The sequence below is a fragment of the Mobula birostris genome, chromosome 2 (genome assembly GCF_030028105.1).
Source record: "Mobula birostris isolate sMobBir1 chromosome 2, sMobBir1.hap1, whole genome shotgun sequence".
In the NCBI taxonomy this organism is placed as follows: Eukaryota; Metazoa; Chordata; class Chondrichthyes; order Myliobatiformes; family Myliobatidae; genus Mobula; species Mobula birostris.
The window spans coordinates 224292694-224315115 of NC_092371.1; the positions used below are offsets into that span (position 1 = coordinate 224292694).

Below are 22422 nucleotides of genomic sequence, written 5' to 3' on the forward strand. Positions count from 1 at the left end.
GGTTGGGGGTGTGGTGGGTAATGTGGAGGGCTGTCAGAGGTTACAGTGGGACATCGATAGGATGCAAAACTGGGCTGAGAAGTGGCAGATGGAGTTCAACCCAGATAAATGTGAGGTGGTTCATTTTGGTAGGTCAAATAGGATGGCAGGATATAGTATTAATGGTAAGACTCCTGGCAGTGTGGAGGATCAGAGGGATCTTGGGTTCTGAGTCCGTAGGACACTCAAAGCTGCTGCGCAGGTTGACAATGTGGTTAAGAAGGCATATGGTGTATTGGCCTTCATCAACTGTGGGGTTGAGTTTAGGAGCCAAGAGGTAATGTTACAGCTTTATAGGACCCTGGTCAGACCCCACTTGGAGCACTGTGCTCAATTCTGGTCGCCTCACTATAGGAAGGATGTGGAAACTATAGAAAGGGTGCAGAGGAGAATAACAAGGATGTTGCCTGGATTGGGGAGCATGCCCTATGAGAATAGGTTGAGTGAATTTGGCCTTTTTTCCTTGGAGCAATGGAGGTTGAGAGGTGATCTGATAGAGGTTTATAAGATGATGAGAGGCATTGATTGTGTGGATAGTCAAAGGCTTTTTCCCAGGGATGAAATGGCTGTCATAAGAGGGCGCAGTTTTAAAGTGCTTGGAAGTAGGTACAGAGGAGATGTCAGGGGCAAGTTTTTTTTAAACACAGAGGGTGCTGAGGGCGTGGAATGGGCTGCCGGCGACGGTGGTGGAGGCAGATATGATAGGGTCTTTTAAGAGACTCCTGCATAGGTACATGGGGCTTAGAAAAATAGAGGGCTATCAGTAACCCTAGGTAATTTCTAAAATAAGTACATGTTCAGCACAGCATCGTGGGCCGCAGGGCTTGTATTGAGCTGTGGGTTTTCTATGTTTCTGACTGTGTCTCAAATAAATAATCTGTCGTCTACTTGAATTAATAGACTACTAGTGACCATTAAGCTGCACTTTCCAGGAATTCATGGAGAAGGAGAAAAACAGTAATGCAGGAGGGAAAAGTTCAACAGAAATAAAAGCGGAAGTGAATAAAGAGAAACTGAATTAAATGTGCATAAAAGGGTAAGGTGAGAATGTTATCCTACCTCAATGCACTGTGTAATGATCTGATTTGTCTGAACAATTTTTTCATGGTATCTTGGTACATGTGACAATGCTGAACCAATTCATAAGATTTTTGGATCATTGGGCTGTCTTCCAGGGAAAGTGGGACCTGTACAGAAGAGACTGTTTCCACTTGAACTGGAAGGGGTCTAATATCCCAGCAGGACGATTTGTTAATGCTGCATGGTTAGGATTTCAACCAGATTTGCAGGGGGGAGGGAACCAGAGTGTTAGAACAGTTAGTTGAGAGACTGTGGAGAAAGATGTTGGTAAGAGCTCAGACCGTGTCAGGCATCAAAAGGTTGAGCATGTTGGGACTAATGTCCTGAGCTGCGTATATTTCAATGCAAGAAGTATCGTAGGAAAGGTGATGAACTCAGGGCATGGATCAACACATGGAATTATGATATTGTACCATTAGTGAGACTTGGTTACAGCAGGGGCAGGACTGCCAGCTCAATATTCGAGTGTTCTGTTACTTTACAGGCAACAGTAGGAGGGATTAAAGGAGGAGGGGTGGTGGTACTAGTCAGGGAAAATATCACGACAGTGCTCAGTCAGGACAGACTGAAGAACTCGTCTGTTCAGGCTTTATATATAGAACTGAGAAATAAGAAAGGTATGGTCACGTTACTAGGTTTATATTACACACCACGTAACAGCCCGAGGGATTTAGTGTAACAAGTTTTAAGAGTTTGCAGACTGCTGCAAGATACATAAGGTTGTTAGAGTAGGTGAGTTTAACGTTCTACATACTGACTGGGACCAGATGAGATAGGGTTTGTCAAATGTGTTGAGGAAAGTGTTCTTAATCAGTACGTGGAAGTCCCAATGACAGAGTGTATGATACTTGAACTGCATTTAGGGATTGAGACCGGACAGGTGACAGAAGTTTGTGTAGGGCAACATTTTGCAACTAGTTATCACAATGCCATTAGTTTCAAAATAAATATGCAAAAAGATAGGTTTAGTCTGCAGGCCAAAATTCTAAATTGGAGAAAGGCCAATTTTGATGGTATCACAAATGACCTGGCAAGCGTGGATTGGGACAGGCTGTTTTCTGGCAAAGGTGTATTAGGTAAGTGGGAATCCTTCAAAAGTGAAATTGAGTACAAAGCTTGAACGTACCTTTCAGAATTAAAGATAAACATAACAAGTTCAATAGGTACATTTATGTCAGGGAAGTGTATACAATATACATCCTGAAATTCTTTTTCTTCACAAACATCCACGAAAACAGAGGAGTGCCCCAAAGAATGAATGACAGTTAAATGTTAGAACCCCAAAGCGCTCCCCTAGCGCCCCCTCCCATGCATAAGCAGCAGCAAAGCAATGACCCACCCTCTCCCCACCAGCGAAAAAGCATCAGTTCCCCCCACCGAGCACTCAGACATGCAGCAAAGCATCAATAGAGACACAGACTTGCAGTACCCCAAAGACTACTCATTCACCCAGTAATTCAACATACCACAGGCTCTCTCTCTCCCGAATAAGGGAAAAAGAGATGTCCCCGTTTCACAGGGAGAGGGGAGACATAACAAACAACTCACAGATTTATGATGTTAAAAGTCTGTTGTGTCACTTTCTCTGAGCTCTGCTCCCATAGAATCGGCCCCGGAAAGGCTCAGGTCTCTGAACACACAGCTCCCGATGTTCCATGTTCTCCCACGATGCCTCAGTCAGGGGCACCGGCCTTGAATCAGCCCGTCTACAAAGCTAAGAAAATCCAACACCCTGAAGGTGCTCATCTTCCAGGCCACGTCCTTGGCATATCAAAAAGCGGCTGGTCGTGAGGCCCTGAGAGCGGGACCCATTCCACAAAGAACTGAAGTCAGTGTAACTCCAGGGTAAGGGTCTTCAAAAGAACCTTGAAAAGGTAAAAAAGAGATAACAAAGATAGAAATAGAGCTGCTTACAAAGATGCAAGCAAAGGAGTTGCCGTTTAGCACCATCTTAATTTTGCTCTGCCCGCCAGTCCTCCAGTTCAAGGGAACCTTGATTTAGAAGAGTTATTGAGCCCCTGTTTAAGAGAAGAATGTAGCTGCATAGCAACTATAGGCAGGTAGGAACAACTGAGGTGCTCAAGTATAAGAAATGCAAGATGACACTTTAAAAAGGAATCAGGAGGGTGAAAAGAAGGCATGAGTTTGCACTAGCAGATAAGGTGAAGGAGAATCCTAAGGGAGTCAGATAGTGGAGAGCTCCCCTGTGGCCATCACCCTCAAGAATAAGTACTCATTTTGAGTACTGTTAGGGGTGACAACCTACCTGGGTGAAGCAACAGCGACTGCTTCTGAGTCTGGCCCTGTGGCTCAGAAGCATACGGGAACAGAAGAGCATGACAGCAGTAATGGGGGACTCCATAGTCAGGGGGACAGACAGGCGATTCTGTGGATGTGAAAATGAAAAACAGATGATGTTTCTGAATGTGTCCACAATATCCTGAAAAGAGAAGTCGTGGTACTTATTGGTACCAACAACATAGGTAGAAAAAGGGAGGAGGTCCTGAAAAAAGAATGCAGGGAAGTAGAAAGGAAGCTGAGAAGCAGGATCTTAAAGGTAGTAATCTCAGGATTGCAGCCAGTGCCAAACTGCAGTGAGGATAGGAAAAGAATGAAGTGGCGGATAAATGTGTGGCTGAAGAGTTGGAGCAGGGATTCAGATTTCTGGAAATTTGGGACCTCTTCAGGTGCAGGTGGGACTGGTACAAAATGGATGGGTTGCACTTGAATTGGAGGGGGACCAATATTCTTGCAGTCAGATTTACTAGAGCTGTTGGGAGTGGTTTAAACTAATACGGCAGAAGGATGGAAACCAGTATATTAGAGCTGAGGATGAGCCCACAGGTTTACATGTAGATGACAGATATAACATGAATGTAAGGAACAACAAGCCAATGATTAGGTACAAATGCAGACAAAACAAAGAGTTTAAACTGTAACACAGTCAAAATTCAAAAAGGCGAAGATTGCAGGACTAAAGGTGCTGCATTTAAATGCAGGTAGCAATTGGAAAAAGGTGGACGAACTCATGGCGCAATTACAGATTAGTTGGTATGATTTTGTGGGCATCACTGAGTTGTGGCTGAAAGGAGCCATAGTTGGGAGCTTAACGTCAAAGAATATACTTTGTATTGAAAGGACAGGGAGGAAGGCATAGGCGGTGGTGTGGCTCTGTTGGTAAGAGATGGAATTACATCTTTAGAAAGAGGAGACATAGGGTCAGAAAATGTTGATTCTTTATGGGTGGAATTGAACTGTAAAGGTAAAAAAAAAACCTTATGGGATTCATATATAGGCCTCCAAGTAGTAGCCAAAATGTTGGGCTGAGATTACAAAGGGAGCTGAAAAGGCATGTAATAAGGGTAATGAAACAATTGTAATGGGGGAATTCAATATACAAGGGGATTGGGAAAATCGGGTTGGTGTCGGATCATAAGAGAGCAATTAGTTGAATGCATACAAAGTGGCTTTTTGGAGCAGCTTGTGCTTGAGCCTACATGGGGAAAGGCTATCTTAGATTGGGTGTTGTGTAATAACCCAGATCTTATTAAGGAGCTTAATGTAAAGGAATCCTTAGAAGGCAGAGATCATAATATGACTGAATTCTGCAATTTGAGAGGTAGCATAACTCACATGTACTCACGGTATTACAGTGCATTTAAGGGAATTACAGAGGCATGAGAGAGGAACTTGCCCTGGTGAATTGGAGGAGGATACTGGCAGGGATGTCGGCAGAGCAGAGATGGCTGACGTTTCTGGGAATAGTTCACAAGGCGCAGGATAGATATGTCCCTCAGAAGAAGTTGTTCTCAAATGGCAAGGGTAGGCAACCATGTCTGACAAAGGAAGTTAAGGACCGCTTAAAAGCCAAGGAAAGGGCATATAAGGTAGCAAAAGGGAGTGGGTAGTTAGATGATAGGGAAGCCTTTACAATCCAACAAAAGGTAACTAAAAAAGCTATAAGAAAGAAAAAGACGAAATATAATGGCGAGCTGGTGAATAATATAAAGCAGGATACTAAAAGATTTTTCAGTTACATAAAAAGTAAATGGGAATTGAGAGTTGATATTAGACCACTGGAAAATGATGCTGGTGATGTAGTAATGGGGGACAAAGAAATAGCAGATGAACTTAATGGGTACTTTGCATCAGTCTTCACTGTGGAAGACACTAGCAGTGTGCCAGAGGTCTGTGAGTGTCAGGGAGCAGGAGTGAAAGCCATTGCTATTAAAAAGGAAAAAGTGCCAGGCAACCTCAAAGGTCATAAGGTGGACAAGTCACCTGGAGCAGATGGACTACATCCCAGCGTCCCAGAGAAGTTGCTGAAGAGATAACGGATGCATTGGCCATGCTCTTTCAAGAATCACTTGATTCTGGCATGGTCCTGGAGGACTGGAAGACTTCAAATGTCACTCCACTCTTCAAGAAGGGAGGAAGGCAAAAGAAAGGAAATTATAGGCCTGTTAGCCTAAACTCAGTGGTTGGGAAAATATTGGGGTCTATTATTAAGGATGAGGAGTCAGCATGGTTTCTGTCAAGGGAAATCTAGCCTGACAAACCTTTGAAGTTCTTCGAGGAAGTAACAAGCAGGCTGGACAAAGTAGAGACAGTGGATGTCAGAAGGCATTTGATAAGGTGCCACATATGAGGCTAATAAAATCCTATGGCATTACAGGAACGATACTGGCAGGGAGAGAGGAATGGCTAATAGGCAGAAAGCAGCGAGTGGGAATAAAGGAGGCCTTTCCTGGTTGGCTGCCAGTGACTAGTGGTGTTCCTCAGGGGTCAGTATTGGGACTGCTACTGTTCACCTTGTTTGTCAATGTTTTAGATAATAGAGTTGATGGCTTTGTGGCAAATCTTGCCAATGATACGAAGATAGGTGGCGGTGTATGTAGTGCTGAGGAAGCAATGCGATTACAGCAGGACTTAGACAAATTGGAAGAATGAGCAAAAAAGTGGCAGATGAAATACAGTGGACAATGTATGGTAATGCATTTTGATAAAAGGAACTATTGTACAGACTATTGTCTAAATGGGGAGAAGGTTCAAACATCAGAGGTGCAGAGGGACTTAGGAGTCCTCATGCAAGACTCTCAGAAGATTAATTTACAGGTTGAATCTGAGGAAAAGAAGGCAAATGCAATGCTGGCATTTATTTCAAGGGGAATAGAATATAAAAGCAAAGCAATAATGCTGAGCCTTTATTAGACGGTAGTCAGGTTGCACTTGGAGTATTGTCAAGAGTTTTGGACCCCATATCTCAGAAAGGATATGCTGTCATTGGAGAGAGTCCAGTGGAGGTTCACGGGGATGATTCTGGGAAGGAAGAGGTTAACATATGAGGAGCATTTGGTAGCTTTGGGCTCACTGGAATTTAAAAGAATGCAGAGGGATCTCATTTAAATCTACTGAATGTTGAAAGGACCAGATAGGGTGGAAGTGAAGAGGATGTTTCCTATGATGGGAGTAGTCAGAACTTGAGGGCATAGCCTCAAAATTGAGGGGCGACTTTTAAGAACAGGGATATGGAGAGTTTCTAGCCAGAGTGTACTGAATCTGTGGAATGCTCTGCCACAAACTGCAGTGTCCAAGCCTGTGGGTATATTTAAGGTGGAAATTGATAGTTTCCTGATTGGTCAGGGCATCAAAAGATATTGTGGGAAGACAGGTGCATGGGATTGAGTGGGATCCAGGATCAGCCTTGATGGAATGATGAATCAGATTTGATGGGCTGAATGGCCTAATTCTGATGCTATTCTACAGATATGTTAAGAACAAAAGGATTGCAGGGGACAGATTTGTTCCCCTGAAAGAATTGTCAAGCCAGAAGAGATGGACAGATCGGAAATATTGTTTTGCATCTGTATTTACACAGAATCTACAGAAGTGAGGCAAAAAGTGACATTATCTTTATAGATCCTGTACAGTTCAGAGGAGGAAGTGTTTGCTGTCCTGAGGGAAATCTGGGTAAATAAATTCCCAGGGCCTGACAAGATGTTCCCTCAGAACCTACAGGAGGCAAGTGCAGAAATAGCCAGGGCCTGAGCAAAGATAGTTAAATCATCCTTGGTGACAGGAGAGGTACCAAAGAATTGAAGTATAGCAATGCAGCTCCACTATTTAAGAAAGGCATTAAAAATAAACCAGGAAATTACAGGCCCGTGAGTCTGACATCAGCAGTGGGAAAGTTATTGGAAGGTATTCTAAGGAACTGGATATTTAAGTATTTGGATAGACATGGACTAATTAAGAATAGTCAGCATGGCTTTGTGCATAGTAGGTCATGTCTAATCAATCTTATAGAGTTTTTCAAAGAAGTTACCAGGAAAGTGGATGAATATAAGGCATTGGATGTTGTCTACATGGATGTTAGCAAGGCTTTTGACGAGGTCCCACATTGGAGATTGGTCAAGAAGCTTTAGTTGCTCGACATTCAAGATGAGGTCATAAACTAGATTAGACATTGGCTCAGTGGGAGAAGCTAGTGAGTGGTGGTTGATAGTTGGCTGTCTGACAGGAGGCCTGTGACTAGTGGAGTGATGTAGTGACCTGCGCTGGGTCTGTTGTTGTTTGTCATCTGTATCAATGGTCTGGATGATAATATTGTTAACTGGATCAGCAAATTTATGAATGACACGGAGACTGGGGGGCATAGTGTACTGCAAGGAAGGCTATCATGGCTTGCAGCAGGATCTGGATCAGCTGGAAGTAATGGGCAGAAAAATGGCAGATGGAATTTAATGCAAACAAGTGCAAGCTGTTCTACTTTGGTAGGACCAGCCAGAGTAGTTCTTACACAGTGAATGGTAGGGCACCGAGCAGTGTAGAGCAAAGGGACTTCAGAATATAGTCCTATAATTCATTGAAAGTGGTGTCACAGGTAGGTAGGTTTGTAAAGAAAGCTTTTGGCACATTGGCCTTCATGAATACTGATTACAGGAGATGGGATGCTATATTGAAGTTTTATAAGACATTAGTGAGGCCTAATTTGGAGTATTGTGTGCAGTTTTGGTCACCTTGCTACAGAAAAGATGTAAATAAGTTTGGAAAAAGTACAGAGAAAATTTACAAGGACATTGCTGGGTCTGGAAGACATGATTTATAAGGAAAGATTGAATAGCTTTGGACTTTATTTCTTAGAAAGGAGAAGATTGAGAGGAGATTTGATAGAAGTATACAAAATTATGGGAGGTATCATCATCATCATCATCATCATCATCAGGTGCCGTGCCCAGTTTGAGCTTTGACTGCCATGGCCCACACACTCCTGTTTCAATTCATTTCAATTCAATGGATCAATTCATTGGTATTCATTTCCAGTTCTCTGGCTGCTGTCTCCATCATCATTTGTCTTTGTCTTTCTCTTGCTTTCTTCCCTTCAATCTTTCCCATAATTATCATGCATTCTAACTCCTCTTTCCTAATCACACGTCCAATGAAGTTACATTGCCTTTTCATGATCTCATAGATTATTTCTCTTTTTGTTTGCTCTGTTCATGACATCCTTGTTAGATATCCATTTTTTCCATGATATTCTGTGCATCCTCCTCAAAATCCACATCTCTGCTGCTTCAATTCATTTCCTCATGTTACTAGATATTGTCCAATATTCTGAGCCATAAAACATAACTGGATAAGTGTAACATTTCAGTACTCTGAGGCGGGTTGTCATGCCTAGTTTAGTATTGGTCAGTATACTCTTCATTCTTGTAAAGGTGTCTTTTGCCATCCCTATTCTTCTTTTGATGTCCATGTCGCACCTGCCATCTGATATTACTCAGCTTCCTAAGTAGCAAAAGTTCTGTACTTGTTTTATGTCTTCCCCATTTATTCTCAGCCTGCAGATAGGATTCTCCTTCTTTTTGGATATCACCATACATTGTCTTTTTGCAATTGATAGACCCATTTTTGCACTTTCTTCAACAAATATATCAATTATGTTTTGTACATCTTCCTCTGTACTTGTAAGTAGCAGTGTCATCTGCATATCTGAAGTTATTGATGTTTTCACCGCCAACTTTGAGTTCCAAGATGTCTCTTATTTTTTGTAATATTGTTTCACTGTACACATTAAATAAATCAGGGGAGAAAACACACTCTTGTCTAATGCCTGTCTTGATTTTCGTAAACTGACTCACTTCTCCATCTGACACACATCAAAGTTGCTGGTGAACGCAGCAGGCCAGGCAGCATCTGTAGGAAGAGGTGCAGTCGACGTTTCAGGCCGAGACCCTTCGTCAGGACTAACTGAAAGAAGAGTAAGTAAGGGATTTGAAAGTTGGAGGGGGAGGGGGAGATCCAAAATGATAGGAGAAGACAGGAGGGGGAGGGATAGAGCCAAGAGCTGGACAGGTGATAGGCAAAAGGGGATACGAGAGGTTCATGGGACAGGAGGTCTGGGAAGAAAGACAAGGGGGGGGGAGACCCAGAGGATGGGCAAGAGGTATATTCAGAGGGAGAAAAAGGAGAGTAAGAGAAAGAATGTGTGCATAAAAATAAGTAACAGATGGGGTACGAGGGGGAGGTGGGGCCTTAGCGGAAGTTAGAGAAGTCGATGTTCATGCCATCAGGTTGGAGGCTACCCAGATGGAATATAAGGTGTTGTTCTTCCAACCTGAGTGTGGCTTCATCTTTACAGTAGAGGAGGCCGTGGATAGACATGTCAGAAGGGGAATGGGATGTGGAATTAAAATGTGTGGCCACTGGGAGATCCTGCTTTCTCTGGCGGACAGAGCGTAGATGTTCAGCAAAGCGGTCTCCCAGTCTGCGTCGGGTCTCGCCAATATATAAAAGGCCACATCGGGAGCACCGGACGCAGTATATCACCCCAGTCGACTCACAGGTGAAGTGTTGCCTCACCTGGAAGGACTGTTTGGGGCCCTGAATGGTGGTAAGGGAGGAAGTGTAAGGGCATGTGTAGCACTTGTTCTGCTTACACTTATAAATGCCAGGAGGGAGATCAGTGAGGAGGGATGGGGGGACGAATGGACAAGGGAGTTGCGTAGGGAGTGATCCCTGCGGAATGCAGGGGGGGGGGAGGGAAAGATGTGCTTAGTGGTGGGATCCCGTTGGAGGTGGCAGAAGTTACAGAAAATAATATGTTGGACACGGAGGCTGGTGGGGTGGTAGGTGAGGACCAGGGGAACCCTATTCCTAGTGGGGTGGCGGGAGGATGGAGTGACAGCAGATGTACGTGAAATGGGGGAGATGCGTTTAAGAGCAGAGTTGATAGTGGAGGAAGGGAAGCCCCTTTCTTTAAAAAAGGAAGACATCTCCCTCGTGCTAGAATGAAAAGCCTCATCCTGAGAGCAGATGCGGCGGAGAGGGAGGAATTGCGAGAAGGGGATGGCGTTTTTGCAAGAGACAGGGTGAGAAGAGGAATAGTCCAGATAGCTGTGAGAGTCAGTAGGTTTATAGTAGACATCAGTGGATAAGCTGTCTCCAGAGACAGAGACAGAAAGATCTAGAAAGGGGAGGGAGGTGTCGGAAATGGACCAGGTAAACTTGAGGGCAGGGTGCAAGTTGGAGGCAAAGTTAATAAAGTCAACGAGTTCTGCATGCATGCAGGAGGCAGCGCTAATGCAGTCGTCGATGTAGCGAAGGAAAAGTGGGGGACATACCAGAATAGGCACGGAACATAGATTGTTCCACAAAGCCAACAAAAAGGCAGGCATAGATACAGGTGCCCATAGCTACACCTTTAGTTTGGAGGAAGTGGGAGGAGCCAAAGGAGAAATTATTAAGAGTAAGGACTAATTCTGCTAGACAGAGCAGAGTGGTGGTAGAGGGGAACTGATTAGGTCTGGAATCCAAAAAGAAGCGTAGAGCTTTGAGACCATCCTGATGGGGGATAGAAGTATATAAGGACTGGACATCCATGGTGAAAATAAAGCGGTGGGGGCCAGGGAAATTAAAATCATCGAAAAGTTTAAGAGCGTGAGAAGTGTCACGAACATAGGTCGGAAGGGATTGAACCAGGGGTGATAAAACCATGTTGAGGTATGCAGAAACGAGTTCGGTGGGGCAGGAGCAAGCTGAGACAATAGGTCGGCCAGGACAGGCAGGTTTGTGGATCTTGGGTAGGAGGTAGAAACGGGAAGTGCGAGGTGTGGGAACTATAAGGTTGGTAGCAGTGGATGGGAGATCCCCTGAGCGGATAAAGTCGGTGATGGTGTGGGAGACAATGGCCTGGTGCTCCTTAGTGGGGTCACGATCGAGGGGTAAATAAGAGGAGGTATCCACGAGTTGTCGCTGTGCCTCGGCAAGGTAGAGGTCAGTACGCCAGATTACAACAGCACTCCCCTTATCGGCGGGTTTAATAATAAGGTTAGGATTAGTGCGGAGGGAGTGGAGAGCAGAGCGTTCCAAAGGAGTGAGGTTGGTTTGTCGATGTAGCGAAGGAAAAGTGGGGGACAGATACCAGCCAGCTTCCTGCACGCATGCAGAACTCGTTGACTTTATTAACTTTGCCTCCAACTTTCACCCTGCCCTCAAGTTCACCTGGTCCATTTCCGACACCTCCCTCCCCTTTCTAGATCTTTCTGTCTCTGTCTCTGGAGACAGCTTATCCACTGATGTCTACTATAAGCCTACTGACTCTCACAGCTATCTGGACTATTCCTCTTCTCACCCTGTCTCTTGCAAAAACGCCATCCCCTTCTCGCAATTCCTCCGTCTCCGCCGCATCTGCTCTCAGGATGAGGCTTTTCATTCTAGGACGAGGGAGATGTCTTCCTTTTTTTAAAGAAAGGGGCTTCCCTTCCTCCACTATCAACTCTGCTCTTAAACACATCTCCCCCATTTCACGTACATCTGCTCTCACTCCATCCTCCCGCCACCCCACTAGGAATAGGGTTCCCCTGGTCCTCACCTACCACCCCACCAGCCTCCGGGTCCAACATATTATTCTCCGTAACTTCTGCCACCTCCAACGGGATCCCACCACTAAGTACATCTTTCCCTCCCCCACCCCCCCACGCTCCGCAGGGATCGCTCCCTACGCAACTCCCTTGTCCATTCGTCCCCCCATCCCTCCCCACTGATCTCCCTCCTGGCACTTATCCATGTAAGCGGAACAAGTGCTACACATGCTCTTACACTTCCTCCCTTACCACCATTCAGGGCCCCAAACAGTCCTTCCAGGTGAGGCAACACTTCACCTGTGAGTCGACTGGGCTGATATACTGCGTCCGGTGCTCCCGATGTGGCCTTTTATATATTGGCGAGCCCAGGTGCAGACTGGGAGACCGCTTTGCTGAACATCTACACTCTGTCCGCCAGAGAAAGCAGGATGTCCCAGTGGCCACATATTTTAATTCCACATCCCATTCCCATTCTGACATGTCTATCCATGGCCTCCTCTACTGTAAAGATGAAGCCACACTCAGGTTGGAGGAACAACACCTTATATTCCGTCTGGGTAGCCTCCAACCTGATGGCATGAACATCGACTTCTCTAACTTCCGCTAGGCCCCACCTCCCCCTCGTACCCCATCTGTTACTTATTTTTATGCACACGTTCTTTCTCTCACTCTCCTTTTTCTCCCTCTGTCCCTCTGAATATACCTCTTGCCCATCCTCTGGGTCTCCTCCCCCCCCCCTTGTCTTTCTTCCTGGACCTCCTGTCCCATGATCCTCTCAAATCCCTTTTTGCCTATCACCTGTCCAGCTCTTGGCTCTATCCCTCCCCCTCCTGTGTTCTCCTATCATTTTGGATCTCCCCATCCCCCTCCAACTTTCAAATCCCTTACTCACACTTCCTTCAGTTAGTCCTGACGAAGGGTCTCGGCCTGAAACGTCGACTGCACCTCTTCCTACAGATGCTGCCTGGCCTGCTGCGTTCACCAGCAACTTTGATGTGTGTTGCTTGAATTTCCAGCATCTGCAGAATTCCTGTTGTTCACTTCTCCATCTATTCTTACAGTAGCAGTTTGTTCCCAGTACAGATTTCTGATTAGGCGGAGGTCTTTCGAATCTAGATCTAGAGTTTCAAACAACTTATTGTGCTTCACTTTATCAAATGCTTTTGTGTAGTTGATAAAACAAACAATCTTTTTGCACTTGAATAGCTCGTTCTGATAGTATCCTTAACATCAATATTGCATTTCTTGTACCTTTGTCTTTCACAAAACCACATTGTTCTTTCCCTCTTTCAGCTTGTATCTTACTTTTAGCTCTTGTCATCAAAATTCTTAGAAGTATCTTGGTGATATGACTCATTAAACTTATGGTCCCATGTAATTTGCGTTCTATTGCTCCAGGTTTCTTAGGAAGAGTGATAAAAACTGATTTTTTTTCATCTCTTCTGGTACTATTCCAATCTCATAAATGTCATTGATTAAATCAGTAAGTTTTTCAATTCCATAATCTTCAAGGGCGATAATTTGTTCTATTACTAATTCATCAGGACCTGCTGCCTTTCCTTCCCTTCATCTTATTTATTGCATTACGAACTTCAGATTTTAATCTACTTGGTCCTTCAATGCTTTTCTTAATTTCTGGTTTTTCACCCCAATCGCCTTCAAACAATTCCCGAATATACTCAGTCCATCTGTTCATAATGAGGGGTATAGAATGGGTAAATGCAAGCAAGCTTTTCCCACTGTGGTTGGGTGGGACTACAACCAGAGATCATGTGTTAAGGGTGAAAGGTGAAAAGTTAGAGGAACATGTGGGGAAGCTACTTCACCCTGAGGGTCATGAGTGTGGAACTAGCGACCAGTACGTGGTGCAGCTGAGCTCAATTTTGAAGTTTTAATGATGTTTGGATTGGTACAGGGATGGGAGGGGATACTGAGGGCTATGTTCCCAGTCTAGGTCAATTTGAGGGAGCAGTTTAAACATTTTGGCATGGACTAGGTGGGTGAAAGGGTCAGTTTCTGTGCTGTACTTTTCTATGACTATAACTTCTAGCTCTAATTCCAAAGATAGAGTAAAGTGAACAAAAAAAAATGGAAATATGAGGAAAATCTGCAGATGCTGGAAATTCAAGCAACACACAAGATGCTGGTGGAACACAGCAGGCCAGGCAGCACCTATAGGAAGAGGTACAGTCGATGTTTCTGGCTGAGACCCTTCGTCAGGACTAACTGAAAGAAGAGATAGTAAGAGATTTGAAAGTGGGGGGGGGGGAGGGAAGAAGCTAAGAGCTGGAAAGTTGATTGGCAAAAGGGATACAGAGATGGAGAAGGGGGAAGATCATGGGATGGGAGGACTGAGGAGAAAGAAAGGGGGAGGGAAGCCCAGAGGAAGATGGAGAGCAGGCAAGGAGTGATTGTGAGAGGGACAGAGAAGAAAAAAAGGGGGGGAAATAAAAATAAGGGATGGGGTAAGAAGAGGTGGAGGGGCATTAACGTAAGTTAGAGAAATCAATGTACATACCATCAGGTTAGAGGCTACCCAGTCGGAATATGAGGTGTTGCTCCTCCAACCTGAGTGTGGCTTCATCTTAACAGTAGAGGAGGCCATGGAATGACATATCAGAATGGGAATGGGACGTGGAATTAAAATGGGTGGCCACTGGGCGATCCTGCTTTCTCTGGCGGACAGAAAAAAAATAATGGATGTGGATTGGTGGAGAAAGAGTGGGATATTCTCTACCCATGAGCATATGCGAATCATTGATTTGTACAAATATTTCCAAATTTACTGAGCACCTTCTTCAAACCAGTGACTTTTGGCCTTCAGTCGGAAGAGAATTGGCCCAAAATGTTGACTGCTCATTTCTTTCCGTAGATGCTGTCTGGCCTGTTGAGTTCCTCCAGGTGTGTGTGTGTGTGTATGTGTACTATACCAGCTTCCACCAACTCTATGAAAGCAGCGGATCAAATAGCATCAATGAAAACAGAAACAAAGTTAGCATTTCATCAAAATTAGGACAAGTTAGAAATCAAACTTGTTCTAATCAACAGGGAAAAGGGAGGGGTAGAGAGAATAAAGAGTCTGTGATAAGACGGAGACCAAGACAGACTCAACACAGAATTTGTGGTGCTGTTGGCTGATGTCGGCTGCTTATGTGTCGTTGATTACAACTGATGTATTGAAAGTGCAGAAATACTCAAGGGGTCAGGCGGCATTTCTGGAGGAGCAAACTAGCATTCATGCTGCAGTTGATTAGAAAACTGAAAGATGGAGAATTCATGGTGGAGAGCTGATGGAGAATTAAAGGACCAGGCAGCGAGACTGAACAAAAACATTCATGAAAGCAGTATGCCCCATCTGCATTTGACCTGTCCTGTGTGGAGGAGACTACATTGTTGCACTGAGTGTAGTTAAATGGACTGAAGGAATTACAAGTGAATCACTGCTTCAAAGAGAACGGATTGTTTGGGTAACTGGTTGGTGGGAAGAAAAAATAGAAGGGCATCTCTTGCAATTGCATGGGAAACTTGCAGAATGTGAATTTGTGGACATGGAAATTTGCATCACAGAACAAAAGAGGGAGTGGTCCATTTGCAATTCCACAAGGGCAAGTGGGAGGAGATGTGCCTGGTGGTGGCAGGTGTTGAGTGTGATAGCTAGTGGAGTGGAAGGTGCTGCCAAGGAAACTCTTCCTCGGGAATGATAAGATGGACTGAGGGCAAACAAGTGGGAAATAGATCAGGATCAAAAGCCTGTAAACTGTGATGCAGCATAGTAAAAGCATGATCATTGGATCTCTTCTGGAGAAGGTATGACCTGTAGAAAAAGGATAGATTACACCCAAAGCCAAGGGTGACCAATATCTTTGTGGGCAGGTTTGCTAGAGCTGTTTTAACTAAACTGGCAAAGGGATGGGAATCAGAATAATTGGCTGAGGATGGGGCATTTGGTATTCAAGAGGATGCTGTGAGTAGTGAGCATCCTGTGAGGAAAGATAGGCAGAAGTAAGAAGGTAAGCTAGTCAGTAATAGTAAAGAGGATACCAACAGTTTTTTCAGATATATAAAGAGTAAAAGTGGATAAAAGAGGCAAGAGTGGATATCAGAGCACTAGAAAATGATGCTGGAGAAGAACTAATGGGAGACAAAGAAATGGTGGATGAACTTAGTAAGTATTTTGTGCCAGTCTTCACTGTGGAAGACACAAGCAGTTTGCCAGAAATTCTGGAGTGTCAGGAGGCAGAAGTGAGTGTAGTTGCTATTGCTGAGGAGAAGGTGCTTGGGAAGCTAAAAGGTCTGAAGGCAAATAGGTCACCTGGACCAGAAGGACTGCACCCAGAGTTCTGAAACAGATAGCTGAGGTCCTTTAACTTAGCACCTAACTCCCTTATCTCACTGTGCAGAACCTCGTCAATTGTCCTACCTATGTTATTGGTATCTACATGAACCACGACCTCTGGCTGTTCACCCTCCCACTTAAGAATGCTAAGGATGCGATCTGAGATATCCCAGATCCTGGCACCCAAGAGGCAAAAGACCATCCAGGAATCCCGTTCTCACCCACAGAACCATCTGTCCATTCCCCTATCACCAAAGCATGCCTCTTCTAACTCCTTCCCTTCTGAGTCATAGAGGCAGATTCAGTGCCAGAGACTCAACCACTGTGACTTTCCTCTCTTAGGTCATCCCCATTGACAGTATCCAAAGTGATATACCTGTTTTTGAGGGGGATGGCTACACAGGTACTCCACACTGGCTCTTTAACCCCTTTCCCCTTTGTGACTGTAACCCAGTTTCCTGTGTCCTGCACCTTGGGTATAACTACCTCTCTGTATGTCCTATCTATCACTCCTTCAGCGTCCTGAAAGATCCAGAGTTCATCCAGTTCCAGCTCTAACTCCTTAAGGCAGCTTGTTAGAAGTTGCAGTTGGATGCACTTCTCGCCGTTCTGGTGGTCAGGGATACTGGAGATCCCCCTGCCTCCCCACATCCTGCAAGAGGAATGTTGCATTATCTTGCCTGACATCTCTACCTAGCTGAGCAGATGTAAAGAAAAGGAAAAAAATGAGCTTTTCTTTCCTCTGCTTTCTCTGATGGAAGCTTCTCTTCTTGAAGGCTTGAAGAGCTAAAACCTTAAGATCATCACCCTGATTCTGTCCACTCAGATGACTGCTGCTGCACTTGCCCCTGCCCTCCTTTAATTTGCTCTTACTAATCAATCCCAAACGCTGATCGGCCACTGGTCAAAGCTCTATTACGCTGCCGCAAGCTGCTGCTCCTTTTCATCCTTGGGCGGTGGACCTGATTGAAACTTCAAACCTCCAAACTTTGAATGTCCAGGTTGGCGGTTGGTCAAAGCTCTAGATTTATCCAGAGTGTAATGAATCTGTGGAATTCATTGACACATGCATGGGGAGGCCAGGCTATTGGGTATATTTAAAGCAGAGGTTGATAGGTTCTTGTTTAGTCAAGGTGTCAAAGGCTACTGGGGGAAGGCAGAAGAGGGATAATAAATCAACCATGATGGAATGATGGAGCAGACTTGATGGCATAAAAGGCCTAATTCTGCTCCTTTGTCTTATGGTCTTAACTGAGAGAGGAAAGCATGTTGAAGCTTTGAAGTAGATATACAACGTAAAGTATATTTCTTCCATTTCCTGTTTACATTACACCCACTAGCTTTTGTTCTCATATGGTACTCATTTCTAACCCTCTGAGACAGGTCACATGATTTTTTTTCCCCCTCAAGAGAATAATGCTTCTGCCTTGTGTGGGTAATTTGTCAGAACAGATGGCAATGATACAAGAAAATAGCTCACCTTTATGTTCTCAAAAGCAATTAGGTGCAAGCAATAAATGCTTGCTTTGCTAATGATGTCCAGATCCTGAAAAGTGAATTTTAAAAAGTATTTATAAAACAAAACATTTATTTGTTGAGAAAGAGAAAACAAAATCCCCATGGTAAGTTGCTGATCTTGTCACTGGTACAGTACAATAGAACTCAGATAATCCAGCATGATCAAGACTTGAATAGGGGTGTGCTGGGAGATTTTCCAGACATCGCCTCCCTCTGATGCCCCTCTTCCTCCCCTTTCTCCTATGGTCCACTTTCCTATCAGATTCCTCCTTCTTCAGTCCTTTACCTTTTCCACCTATCACCTTCCAGCTTCTTAGTTCATCCCCACTCACCTGGTTTCACCTATCACCTGTCAGCTACTTCTCCTCCCCACACCATCTCGTTCTGGCTTCTTCTCCCTTCCTTTCCAATCCTGGTGAAAGGTCATAGCCTGAAGTGTCGACCCTTTATTCCTTTCCTTTGATTCTGCCTGACCTGATGAGTTCCTCCACATTTTGTACGTGTTGCTCTGGATTTCCAGCATCTGTAGAATCACGTATTTACTACTAGATGTTAGTATTTCAATACATTTTTTTATTTATTAAAAACAAATCACCTTACATGGTACCATAATATATTCCCAGTGCACCCAAGTTTAAAAGTTGCTGAAGAACTGGAAACCGTGCGAACAAGGGTTCAGGTAAGTTTCAGCACTCTGCAGGTACCACAGGGAGCATCACCCGTGAGCCAGAAGCTAAACCATTATATATCCAGACAGTGCTTTATCAGAGTATTATCTAGAAAAGTCAAAAGAGAATTAGTGAACAAGTTTCTTTGCCTGAAGGAACCTCATTAATCACTCAAGTCTAATGTTTAAATGGATGAAGTAAGCATGAAAAGAAGCTATAACTGCTGTTCACTTTGCGATGATGTTCAATTTATTTGGAATAAAGTCAGTTGATGAAAGGTACACTTTATGGTCCACTTAGAAGGGTAGGATTGTCACTTTCCAAACTCTGGATGGTTTAAAATAGTGGTTGAAACTGCTGCTTCAGAAAAAAAAAATACTTTAGTCAAAAGGGCGATTTTATTTATTCTCAAACAAGAGACAATCTACAGATGCTGGAAATCAGTAAAAGTAAATCAGGACCCTGGCAAAGGGAAGATTTAAACCTCTTCAGGGTAGGCATCTCTGGAAGAGACTTTGCAGTCCAGCAGTCCAGTCACAAACATGAAGATCTGCAGATGCTGGAAATCCAAGCAACACACACAAGATGCAGGAGGACTTCCTGATGAAGGGTCTCAGCCCGAAATATCAACTGTACTCTTTTCCCATAGATGCTGCCTGGCCTGTTGAGTTCCTCCAGCATTTTGTGTGTGCTGCTTTTACTTATTCTGTCAATCATGAAATCAATCCAGATTTTTAAAAAAACTAAGAGATCTGTATCTGAAATTATCATTTCATCACATTTATCCTTTGGCAAGCTGTAGTATTCTGTTTTCACAGTTGTAGCTTCATAGAAGTACTCTTTCTCATTTCCGGAAGCGATGGAGAGCACCTTTTATGTTGCTGAGCTCTGGCTAATGTGTGACCTGAATAAGTCATACAGACAATGCAACATTTGTGAAGGAATTTCTTGTATTTTGATTCCTTGTATCCTTTTGTTCTTCGTGATTTCTCACAAGTGGTGTGTGTGTGTGTACTGTGACTCAATAAATATAAAGCAGGGGTCTCACTGCACATTGATGAAGGATTTTTCTTTTAGTTCTGACATATCTCACATGGTTAGTCACAATTAGTAACAGATAATAATAAATGACATGGGGGTGCAGAGGCAATGTGGTGTGGTAAAAATGTGCATAACTTCAGTGGAAAAAAAATCTATCCACAGGCTATGAAATATCTTTTGATTTTGCATCATTTTCATTTTATCCTCTATATTTCCAGTTGTAGATAGCTAGCACATCATTTTGATTCCCTGAATCCTTGTCCTTAGTGATTTTAATTTCATTAAAATGTGCTGTAATACATTATTGTTATTGAGTTTCAGTACACACGAAACAAAATGTTCCTCTGAATGACCTCTTTATCTTTATCCCACCATCCAAAATAAATGCAGTCCAGTGGATTCCAGTTATTTGTGGTAACTCTTAAAGAACAAAATCAAATTGAGAAGATAGCCAGGATTCCCTTTGTTTACTTGGGACACTGTGCTGCCTAATTTGGAAAAGAAACTGTAGCCAGTTTCTAAATAGCGTCAGTCGCATTCACTTGTGTGGTCGTTAGACACTACACTGTGATTTACAGTGAACAGTTTTTAAATGGCATCACTCCTGTGTGCTTGTGTTCAAAAAGCAGTGATTTTTGTCACTGATAGCTGGTGAGAAAATAAGCAGTAAGGCAATTTGGAACTGTTTTGCTCATTACGGTTTCAAGCATTTAGGCTGGAGAAGCCAGAGATGGCTGGGGGAGAAAATGGCACAATTTCACTACTTCAGCAAGTTAGGAATTGTGAAGAATTTGAAGGTATAGACAATCATTTGGAATGTTACAATGAAAATGAAGGCTTGGAGGATGCAAGTGTCAAAAGCATTGTTTGAAGGTTGTCCATTTACTGCCCTAGGTGCCTGTGCTGGTTTTGTTAATTAACAGTCCATCAAAAGAACATGGCAGTATACACTGGATGAGTTCCCAACCAACTGGTGGGTGTGCTCAAAGATATTTTCAATCTCTTACTGCTACAGTTGGAAGTTCCCACCTACTTCAGAAGGGCAACAACCATGCCAGTGCTCAAGAAGAGAGGCATGAGCTGCTATAACAACTATCGTTGCAGCATTTACAGTGATAAAGTGCTTTGAGAGGATGGTCACAGTGGGATTCAACTCCTGCCACTGCGATTTGCCCTTCACCACTATAGGTCTACAGCAGATGCTATCTCATTGGCTCTTCACATGGCCTTGGCTCACCTGGTCAATACTATTACTTGCACCAAGCTGCAGTTTATTGACTACAGCTCAGCGTTTAACACAATTTCATACAGTTATGATCAAAAAGTTCCAAAACCTGGGTCTCTGTGCTTCCCTCTGCAACTCGATTCTTGACTTCCTCACTAGAAGATCACGGTCTGTGTGGATCAGAAATAACACCTCCAGCTCACTGATGGTCAACACTGGTACATCTCAAGGATGTGTGCTTAGCCCACTGCTCTGCTCTCTCTACTCCCTTGACCGTGCGGCTAGGTACAGCACAAATGCCATCTATAAATCTGCTAATGGCTCAACTATTGTTGGCAGAATTTCATGATGACAAGAAGGCGTACTTCAGCAAGATGGATCAGCTGGTTGAGTGGTGTTGCGGCAACAACTTGACTGTGGACTTCAGTCAAGGGAATACACACCAGTCTTCATCGAAGGATCAGAAGTGAAAAGGGTGAGCAGTTTCAAGTTCCTGGGTGTCAACATCTCTGTGGACCCTATCCTGGGCCCAACGTAACGATGCAGTTGCAAAGAAGGCATGACTGCAGCTATATTTCATTAGGAGTTTGAGGAGATTTGGTATGTCAGCAAAGACACCTGCAAATTTCTATAGATATACCATGGAGAGTATTGTAACTGGCTGCATCACCATCTGGTACAGGTGGGGGTGGGTGAAGGGATGGTACAGGATCAAAATAAGCTGCAGAAAGTTTTAAACTCACTCAACTCCATCTTGGGTACCAGTCTCCCCAGCATCCAGGACATCTTCAATGAGCAGTGCCTCAAGAAGGTGGCATCCATCATCAAGGACCCCCTTCACCCAAGACATGCCCTCTTCTCATTACAACCATCAAGAGGGAGGTACAGGTACCCTCATCTGACAGTTTCTTCCCTTTGCCATCAGGTTTCTGAATGGATATTGAATCCATGAACTCTACTTCTCAACTTTTTTTGCACTGCTTACTTGATTTAACTTTTTAATATATGTACTTCTAATATGTCTAACTGTAATTTAGTTTTTTTTTCTATTGCTGCTGTAAAGACAACAAGTTTCACGACATAGACCAGTGATATTAAACCTGATTCTGATTCCTCCGTTGATAACCATTTGGAACTAATACACAGTTTTATAGTTCTGTAGTAGTTTTGGTAGCATTCTAATTTGTTCTGTATTTCATTTACAGTAAATACATAATTTGTAACTCAGTTAAACTGTAGTTTATCATTTTTATACCTTTTTAGCTATTTCTGTGAAAATTCGGCTAATTGTGGCAGCTACTTAATTGGGCCAAAATATACGGGTCCCAATGTGTCCCAATTAACCGGAATACGGCGTATTTAGACTCAAAAAATGATATTAGGTTCATTTATCAGTTCATTTTCAAATAATTTGATACTACAGATTCAAAAAGGTATTTTAGCCTGAATTTCTATAGTCTGTAATTATTTTAGTATTTAAAAGGAAGCACATTCTTTGACTGGAGTAAAATAATGAGCACCTGTTTGTGTTTAAACAACAAAACATCTTAAAAATCATTGTACAGTTTATTTTGTATTAACCAGCAAACCTGGCATTAATCCTTCCACATCAAAGAATATCCTAAATTTGTCTTTCACCAACCTGAACAT

General features: G+C 43.5%; 1 protein-coding gene across 1 annotated transcript in view; it reads left to right on the plus strand.

The window, feature by feature from the left end:
* The window catches only part of LOC140211164 (vesicular inhibitory amino acid transporter), a 42559-nt gene that overhangs the window by 15161 nt on the left and 4976 nt on the right, over positions 1-22422 (plus strand). The window lies entirely within an intron of this gene.